At 30.9% G+C, this 9,632-nt stretch overlaps 1 pseudogene; it reads left to right on the top strand.

Annotated features, from left to right (window-relative positions):
- Window positions 1-6,892: 6,892 nt before the first annotated feature.
- Window positions 6,893-9,380, top strand: LOC139842233 (protein FAR1-RELATED SEQUENCE 5-like; annotated as a pseudogene).
- Window positions 9,381-9,632: the final 252 nt, after the last annotated feature.

Raw genomic sequence — 9,632 nt, forward strand, 5'->3', positions numbered from 1 at the left:
GCCAATTGGACATGTACACAAGTCCATCAATTCCACCTATATGTGAAGTGAGCTCTATAACCGAGAACCACTTCACCCGACCCGCACCCATCCTACACATACATATGCATATAGGATATTAACACTCACCTTGTCGCCTTGAAGAATGCCACCGAATAATCCAAAATCGCCGATGGAATGTACCTATTCCATTTATCACATAACAAGTAACACAATTAGGGTGGATATACAAATCAACCCAAATTGACAACTAGTACAATTTCGACCCATATGCACTTCCAAGTACAAACCTTGCCCAAAATTAACCAATAATCACTAACACAAGTGAGAATGGTCCTAATACGCCAATTAAACCTAATCATAGGTGTTAAACTCCTATCTTGCCCAAAATGACACTTAAACCCTAATTTTGACCCATAAGGAGTCAACATCGCGCCATTAGCAAGTTTTGACACCAAAACATATTTAACTCGGTTCTATGCTTCAACTTAATCCATTTTAAGTTTATAAACCTTATTAAATCGGCAATTGAGTCATAATCATCAACAAACCCTAATTTTGACTCTAGTCAAAATTAGTCAATAACAAGAACCCTAATGGTTTCCAAAACATCAATAATCACTAATACTAGTGATTATACACCATTTACAAGTCTTAAACATGGTTGAATCATTAACCAACCCAAAACCCGCCAAATATCAAAATAGCAAGTTTCCATAAACCCTCTTAATCAACTAAGTGGGTTTTACAACTAACTATCTCAAACCCTAACATTGAATCTCAAATCAAACAATGAAATTCGGAGTTTGAACTTACCAATACCGCCAACATGATGCCGTTGACGAGATGAACAACTTTAATACTTGAGCTTTGGTGAGAATCCAACTCCTTCTTCTCCAATTCAAGCTCTCTCACTCTAGAACCCTTCCTCTCTCTCTAGATATGGATGAGAGTGTTTGTGTGGGTGAGAAATGAGCTCCAATGGAGTTCTAGATCAGTTTTGGTGACCCTAAACCGACCCTAAATGAAAAGACCAAAGTACCCCTCATTTAAACCTTTTAAAAAAGCTGAAAATTGCATCAGACGGGATCGGAGCGCCGCTCCAACCTTCAGGTCAGTTTTCAGTTTCTTGTTTTGGCCATAACTTTTTGACCGTAGCTCCGTTTTCGATGAATCAAATATCGTTGGAAACGTAATAAGATTTTCTTTCCAATGGTAAGGCTTTAAAACATCAACTCAAACTTTATTTGGGGTTGAAAAGATACGTACACACCTTGTCACTTCAGACAACGTCCAATTTCCTTCGACGTTAAAGCAAGCAACACGTACGTGCCTCATACACTTCATACACACATCGTACACCATAAATACATTATGTACAATAAATATTTGGGTCTTACAAACATATGTTCTCTAGATTTAGATCTACGATTATTTGGTATTCCAAGTTTCGATCACATTTCGGTGAACGACTTTATATGCTGCTAATGTGAGTTTATAGATCCCTTTTTAAATGCTTTAAATATTTTGAGCTGAGAATACATGCAATTTATTTTAAATGCAATGGATACAAGTACATTCTTAATTCTACACCGAGTTTGAACCGAAAATCCCTTAGCTTTGGTAACTAGTAACTGCCAGTTATAAGAACTGGTGGGCGTGAGTAGTAGTATATGGATCCATAGGGCTTGATATCCCCGTCCGAGCTAGAGCACTAGCCTTTTAACGGACGTATGCTATTTGAGAAGCGTACACGTTGGTTTGCGTGTATTATTAAGATGATTATACAAAGGGTATAAATTATATATACGTTAAGTTTAGTTACCAGGGTGCTCAATTTCGTAGAATATTTTGATAAACGTTTCTGGATGAAACAACTGAAATCTTGTGAACCACCTTTATATACAGATTATGCGCACCATTAAAACTATGAACTCACCAACCTTTGTGTTGACAGTTGTTAGCATGTTTATTCTCAGGTTCCCTAGAAGTCTTCCGCTGTTTGCTTATATGTGATATAAGCTATGTGCATGGAGTCATACATGCTTTATTCAAGAAAACTTTGCATTCACAAAATCATCACCGTGTATCTTATTTTGACTTCATTGTCAACGGATGTATTATGGTAAACTATTATTTATGGTGATTGTCTATATGTAGAAATCATCAAACATTGAAAACCTTAGAAATTGATATTTATTTATTGTGTACCTTTTGAAAAGAATGCAATGTTTACAAAACGTATCATATAGAGGTCAAATACCTCGCAATGAAATCAATGAATGACGTGTTCGTCCAGATGGATTTGGACGGGTCGTCACACCTACGGTACAGAGCCCGTAGCTATAAGTTACCAAGCTAAGATATATTTTTGTTCAACTCACAAATGAATAATTTACCATTTTTGATTACTTGTGTCTAATATGTAAAACAAAAAGCATGTATTCTCATCCCAAAAAGATTTAAAATAGTAGAAAAAGGTGGGACTATAACTCACCTTAGAATGCACTGAAGAGTTAACAAGTACACAAATAAAGTAGAACAAGAGTGATCTAGACTCCAACCTAAATAATAAAGTATATCAGAATATATCTAACTTAGGTCGGGTCATAGTATGATAGTCTGAGTGCTTGAAGTGGCTTTGGAGTTAAGTAACAAAAGATTTGAATATGTATCACGCGTACTTTCTATTCTTAGTAAGTTTATATTTTTAGAAAGATTTCACTTTTAGTAAGTTTTTATGATATGAATATATAATACATATGCATTTAATTAATGATGGAACATTAGTTATAATATAAGTATTTTTAATTAATAATTAAATATTAATGGTAACATGAGTTCTTTTAATTAGGTTATTATATCATAAGTAGTTTTAATAATTAAATATCATAAGAAATAAATAATTAATTCTAACCATAGATTTTATTTAATTAATCATTAATTAAACTTTATCACAAGTATTTATTAATTAAATATTAATTAATTCACATCATATGTATTAAAAAAATAAAAAATAAAAAAATGAATTACTAAACATAATAGATTTAATTATATTCATAATCATTTCGTAATATGAATAAATAATAAATTAATTATATCTTAAGTATTAATTATTTTTATTTATTTTATCTGAAGTATTATTAAATAATAATACAATTTATTTATCATAAGTTTTAGTTTAATTTCTTTTATATGATTAATTAATTTGTACGATTTTAAATAATTCGTAACATGCAAACTACACGTCGGTTTTTAACGATCCTTATATGCTTTTTATATAACTTAACGAACCCGACAACATGATTAACTTATCTTTTCCAGATCAGGCTTGAATCCTGAGGTCAAACCTGATCAAACTCGTAATTTTTATACAATTTAATCCAAAACTTGTTTTAATCATATCTTACAAACCGTTCGTTCGATGTTAACGTTCTTTATATATATTTGAGTCGAATCATCGATCCTGACACGATGAACCCATCCATTTAGCCCAGATCAGACATGTTTTTCGAGTCTAAACCAGCTGTACATTTTTATATATATTTAATTTTTATATAAACTTTTTTAATTCATATCTTGAGTTCTACACGTCCGTTTAAAACGAATCCTAAATGAAAATCGCACTAATCATCGAGAGAAACACGATGAGCAATTTAGTTTTATCAAAAAATAATGGCACGTTTCCCGAAAACAACAAACTCAGTTCTGTCTGGATTTTATTTAATCAAAAAATCGTGTTTTTAACATATTTTAATTATTTAAACATCACCATAATTATATCAAGCACTATAACTATACATACAAGCATAATAACATAATATTCATGAAGAATCAAAATAAAAGATGGAGTTTTATGACTACCTCAAATCAAGAACAAGAAATATAGAAACGTAGAGCGTGTCACGAGGATTTCAAATATGTAATTTTTCTTGAAAGATGATGAAGATTTATTGTGATAATGTTTGATTGATTGTTTTGCAATGATTTAGAATGAAGCACCATGCTTCCTTTTATAGTTGAATGTAAGTATACATAATTTGACTATAACTTCATTTTAAAATTTGATAATCACATAGCATTTTTGACTACTTCAAACTTCATTTTAAAATTTAATAATCACATACCATTTTTGACTTTATCAACAATAATAGATTACTTTGTTAGTTGTGTTATTATATATATATATATATATATATATATATATATATATATATATATATATATATATATATATATATATATATATATATATATATATATATATATATATTATACCAATTATACTACAATGTACATTTATATATTTATTGAACCCAGCACACCCTTCAATCATATATGATAATAATAATTGTGTCTTCGTGTAAGTTGATCATGAAATTAAGTTTATTTCAAAATTAACTTAATAAAATATTGATATAACAGTCAGTTGGATAAAATATATTATTAATCGATCATCTCACCATATCATTTTAAAAGGATTAATAAAACTACTAATAACTCTTAACTTACTACATAACGTATGTAGTTACATATACATATATACGTAACAAAACTTATAATATTAATGATTTATATTTTGTATCACTTATTAATATTAATTAAAGTTACATATATTTATTTTGAGATATAATAACATAGTCTACTTAAAATGGTTTTACTAATTGACCTGAATATTTAGACGAACGCGATTCGAGAAAAACATTGTTAAGTGATTAAATTACGCGAGAAGGATGAAATCCCATGAAATAAAATATAGGAATATTTTATTAATTCATGCGACATCGAAATGTCATATATAAATAAATTCGGATTTGGAAATCACGAATATATAATCGTTGGTTTGGAAATCGAGACGATTTTTCGAATAAAACGTTATACGTGGGAACGTACTAACACATAATCACACCTTTTCATTTAATAAATAATATATGAATATTATTTAAATTATATAGAATATAATCAAGTCACAAAAAAATGACATGACAAGGATACCAGTTGACGAAAGTTAAATACTTAATAGAAAAAGATAACGGAAAAAGTAGGGTTGTGACACTCAAGTTTTTTGATCACACATTACAATGGTAAACTATTAAGCATCGACTTGACTTTTGTCAAAAGTCCTCCAAATGTGTGACAACCCGGAAATTTTCGACCAAATTTAAACTTCATCTTTATATTATTCCGACACGATAAGCAAAGTTTGTTAAGTTGAAACTCAAAAATTTTAAACTATGTTCATACATTCATTAACCTCGACCGAACCCCGACGATTCACGAACCAATATATGTAACTTGTTTTGTACATAAATGTATATATATATATATATTACCATATTAACTATTAGACAAAACTTATGAATAGCGCCAGAGATATTTTCGTCTTTTTACCTTTTTTTCTTTTCCATTCTTTCTTTCAAGTAACACCACAAAAGCCCCCACACTTTGTTCAAAAATTAAAATCGGCCCCCAACACAGGGGGTTAAAGCGTCAAATCAAAATTTTCATAAAATATCTTAAATAAACTTCACTCAAATATTCAACAGGTCATATCTTCTCCCTCGCAACGAGTTAAATTTTTCCGACACCATCCTTAAACTCGAAATAATTTTATGAACACAATATCACTAACTATACACAAAACGGACACTTTTAAAAAAAAACTAAATATTTAGGGTACTTTTCATATATGTTGATTTTTCACTCGCACACTCCGTAACTAAACACAATAAAATACATTAAAAATCGAACCCCCGGCGCGAAGCGAGGGTTCGAAAACTAGTTATAACTAGAGAACGTTAATAAATGTACTAGGTATATGTCACCGTACATTAAACATCTTGGTTTGAATACCTATTGGATATATTTACTTACGGAGTTAAAAGATAATTTCAAATGATTGAATTATCAGATACATTGAATTATGATTACGAATCTCTATTGTGAAGTCCACGTTGATTTGAGAAATCGTTCCTTTTTAACGGTATTTGGAATATTTGGTAAAGTGATCTACACATGAAAACAAAGTGTCAAATAACGAGAATTAGACAAAAGTTAGTGGAAGACTAAATTACATAATAATCAATTGATTTAGATTCAAATGTACGAAAACGTTTATCGATATAATAGAACTAGATTATTAATGTCTTTGTTTAAATAACGTAAGTTGATAGATATATGAATAGCTTGCAACGTATATTAAAACGTGTTTATGATATATATGATTTTAAATTAATAGTAACACTCTCTTATTGATTCGATTGATATTTGGACATGTCAATTAGTACGTTAAGAAGTTAAAGTAAACGCTAGTACATAAATGAACTATATCTATTTAAGTTTTAGAATGTAAACGTTATATGGTACAATATTTTCTATTATGTAAACGATTTTAAATTATACTTTGAAAAATAAATATCTTTTGAAAGACTAGATAATATATTACTAAATAAATATTTCTAACATGGATAAATTACATTTCTAAATGAAAATATATTTATATTTTACAAAGTGATAGAATATAATATTAACTTACTCATAAAACGTTTTGATTTAAAATAATATTATTAAATATACTTTGCTAAATAACGAGACATTGATTTGTAGAAGCAAATGACCAAAACACTCGATTGCCCAAGTTACACTTCAAGTGATATAGTTTATTTGCAATTTAAGTCAATTTATTGATAAAGGTTCACGTCGCGTATCGTTTAATACAAGTTTTCTCAACGTACGAAATAGCGTTCGAGAAACCGTAACCGAGACGTTAGTCGAGCGACAACGTATGAGTCATCGGAACTAAATTTACAAGTCAACTATGCTCGTGAATATAATATAATATATATATAATTATATAAATTAAATAAATATATATATTAAGGGAAAAGTGAATATGAGTAACATCACAATATAACCTTATATGGAAAACCCCCTAAAACTACGTCGTTTATTATGAAACCCAATAACCACCACCTATTTTCACGTTACCATAACACTCCATTACTCCAATATTCAACCTAATTTCACTTTTATCCATCTAATCCGTCAATTACATCTCATTGATTGGAATATATCCTCCTTCTTCTCCTTATCTTTGATTTCCGCTACCTGTTGTTAACTAAAACTCACCAGCTGAATTCGTCGATTACGTTTATCGTGATAACCCACATCATTAGCTGGTAAGCTCGATTTGTAATATTCCGTTCTCTTCCAAATCGTCATTGATGTTTTTAAACAATTATTGTTTAATTAGTGTTTGAATATCATATCATGTTACTTCTTTATAAAATCATTAATTATTTACTTTAATTTGATAGTAAGTTTCAAAGAAGGATTTAAGGATATTTCAAATGGTACTGTTACAAAATGTCGTAGGGAATCAAGAACTGGTTGTGCAGCAATGATTCGGATATCAAAAAATAAAGTTGGTAAGTGGGTTATGGATCTTTTTACCAATATACATAATCATGAGCTAAGCACTCCGAGCAAGGTAATGAAACACCGTTCTCATGGAAAGACTCACCGCATAATGTCTTGCAAATCTCTTATGTTGGATCTTAGCAAAAATGGTTTGAGACCTTGTCAAATTAAAAAGGTGGTAAATTCCATGAAAGATGTGGACGCACCTGATGTTACTTCAAAGCAATGTGCTGATATATTGTCCGAAGAGCGGAAAAAATATAGAGGTAAAGAGTTTTATGGTGTTATCAAATATTTCCAAGAGAAAGCCTCTATAGATAGTAAACATTATTGGGTTGTGGATTTATTTGATGATGGGTCTCCAAGAAATATTTTTTGGGCTGATGTGAGGTCACGAGATGCATATATAAATTTTGGGGACGTTGTCGTGTTTGATGTGACGTATATGACAAACAGATTTAGGATGCCATTTTCTCCATTTGTTGGCGTCAATCATCATGGCCAGTCTATACTATTTGGAGGTGCATTACTAGAGAATGAAAAGGAAGAAATGTTTGTTTGGCTATTTCGAGAATTCTTAAAGTGCATGTTTAACGTGTATCCAACTGCAATAATTACCGATCAAGATAAAGCGATTAGAAATGCCATAAAAAAGGTTTTTCCAAATGTGCGCCATAGATATTGTGCGTGGCACATTAATAACCATGAATTGGAACAACTTCGACCTCTTAAAGCACGTTATAGTGATTTTCAAGAGATGTACAAACAGTGGGTTAAGAGTCAAACAATAGATGAATTTGAAACTCGGTGGAAAGTTATACGAGATAAGTATAACCTTGAAACTCACTACTGGTTAAACGAGATGTATAACCAACGTACTATTTGGGCTAAAGTTTTTTTAAAAGATTGTTTTTTTGCTGGTATGACAACAAGTGAAAGAAGTGAGAGTATTCATTCCTTCTTTGATGGATATGTTACTTCCAATACTATGTTGAATGAATTTGTATCCCAATATGATAAAGCTGTGGAGTCTCGACGAGCTGCTGAAGAAGACGAAGATTTCAAAACAATGAACACAAAGGCAGTCCTTTCTTCTGTTAATCCAATAGAAAAGAAAGCAGGTTCATGTTATACAAGCAAGATCTTTGATGTTTTTAAAAAAGAATGGATACAAGCGACTAACAATTTAACTCATGAGACTTTAAGTAAGCGCTCGGGAGAGATCCAATATAAAGTTGGTCAAGTTAATATTGAGAAGATGTATTGGAGAACTGTGACCTTTTGATTGTCTGGTAAATTAGATGTCACATGTTCTTGCTGCAAATTTGAAACATATGGAATTTTATGTAAACATATTTTGTATGTTTTGAAGAAGAAGCACATTGAAACTCTTCCTGATCACTATATCTTGCCAAGGTGGACACTTGATGCTAGGTACATAGTGGATAATTATAACAATAGACTTGAAGATGGTGAAAATAGAGTTAGCGCTTTAAGCTTGTGGTGTGTTCAATCGAAATATACGAAAGCGGTCGAACAAGCGAAAGAGTCACCATCTATCATGAAGAAACTCGATACCCTTCTCGAGAAGTTTTTAGAAGAACATACGACTCACAAAAAACCTCCACAAATTGACAATCCATCACGAGATTCCAATGCAGGTTTTTTCCAAGTAGACATGATGCCTCAAATATTAGTTCGGGATCCTCCAGCACCTGTTAAAACTAAGGGTCGTCCAAGGAGCGCAAATCGAATCAAATCTTCTCTTGAAGCACCGAATAAAAGAACATGTTCTTGGTGCAAAGGTTTGGGTCACTATGTTACCGGGTGTCCACAAAAAAAGGTAATACTTAAGGTTTATTTAGTTTTCTTCATTCTTTCTATTAATTTCTAGTGTTTACTGCATTAGATATAATAATACCTCTTTGTATCAGGCTTTAGATGCTGCAGTCAACAAATGATGCTGAGTTGCTGGTGCATCCTGACATGAAGGCATCTTGACATGAAACGAAGGCATGATGCAGATAGTGTTTAGATAATCCTAAAACTATGATTAGGTTTTGATAGGTTGCTATTTCAAGTGTCTAGCTTATGTAAAATTTTAACTAGTTTCTCTTTAGTGTTTAGCTTAAGTGAAGTTTGATTCTTTTTTTATTAGTTGGTAGGTGCTTTTTTATCTTATGTGAATTTTGATTCTTGTTTGATTAGTTGCT

The sequence above is a fragment of the Rutidosis leptorrhynchoides genome, chromosome 4 (assembly GCF_046630445.1).
Source record: "Rutidosis leptorrhynchoides isolate AG116_Rl617_1_P2 chromosome 4, CSIRO_AGI_Rlap_v1, whole genome shotgun sequence".
Taxonomy (NCBI): Eukaryota; Viridiplantae; Streptophyta; class Magnoliopsida; order Asterales; family Asteraceae; genus Rutidosis; species Rutidosis leptorrhynchoides.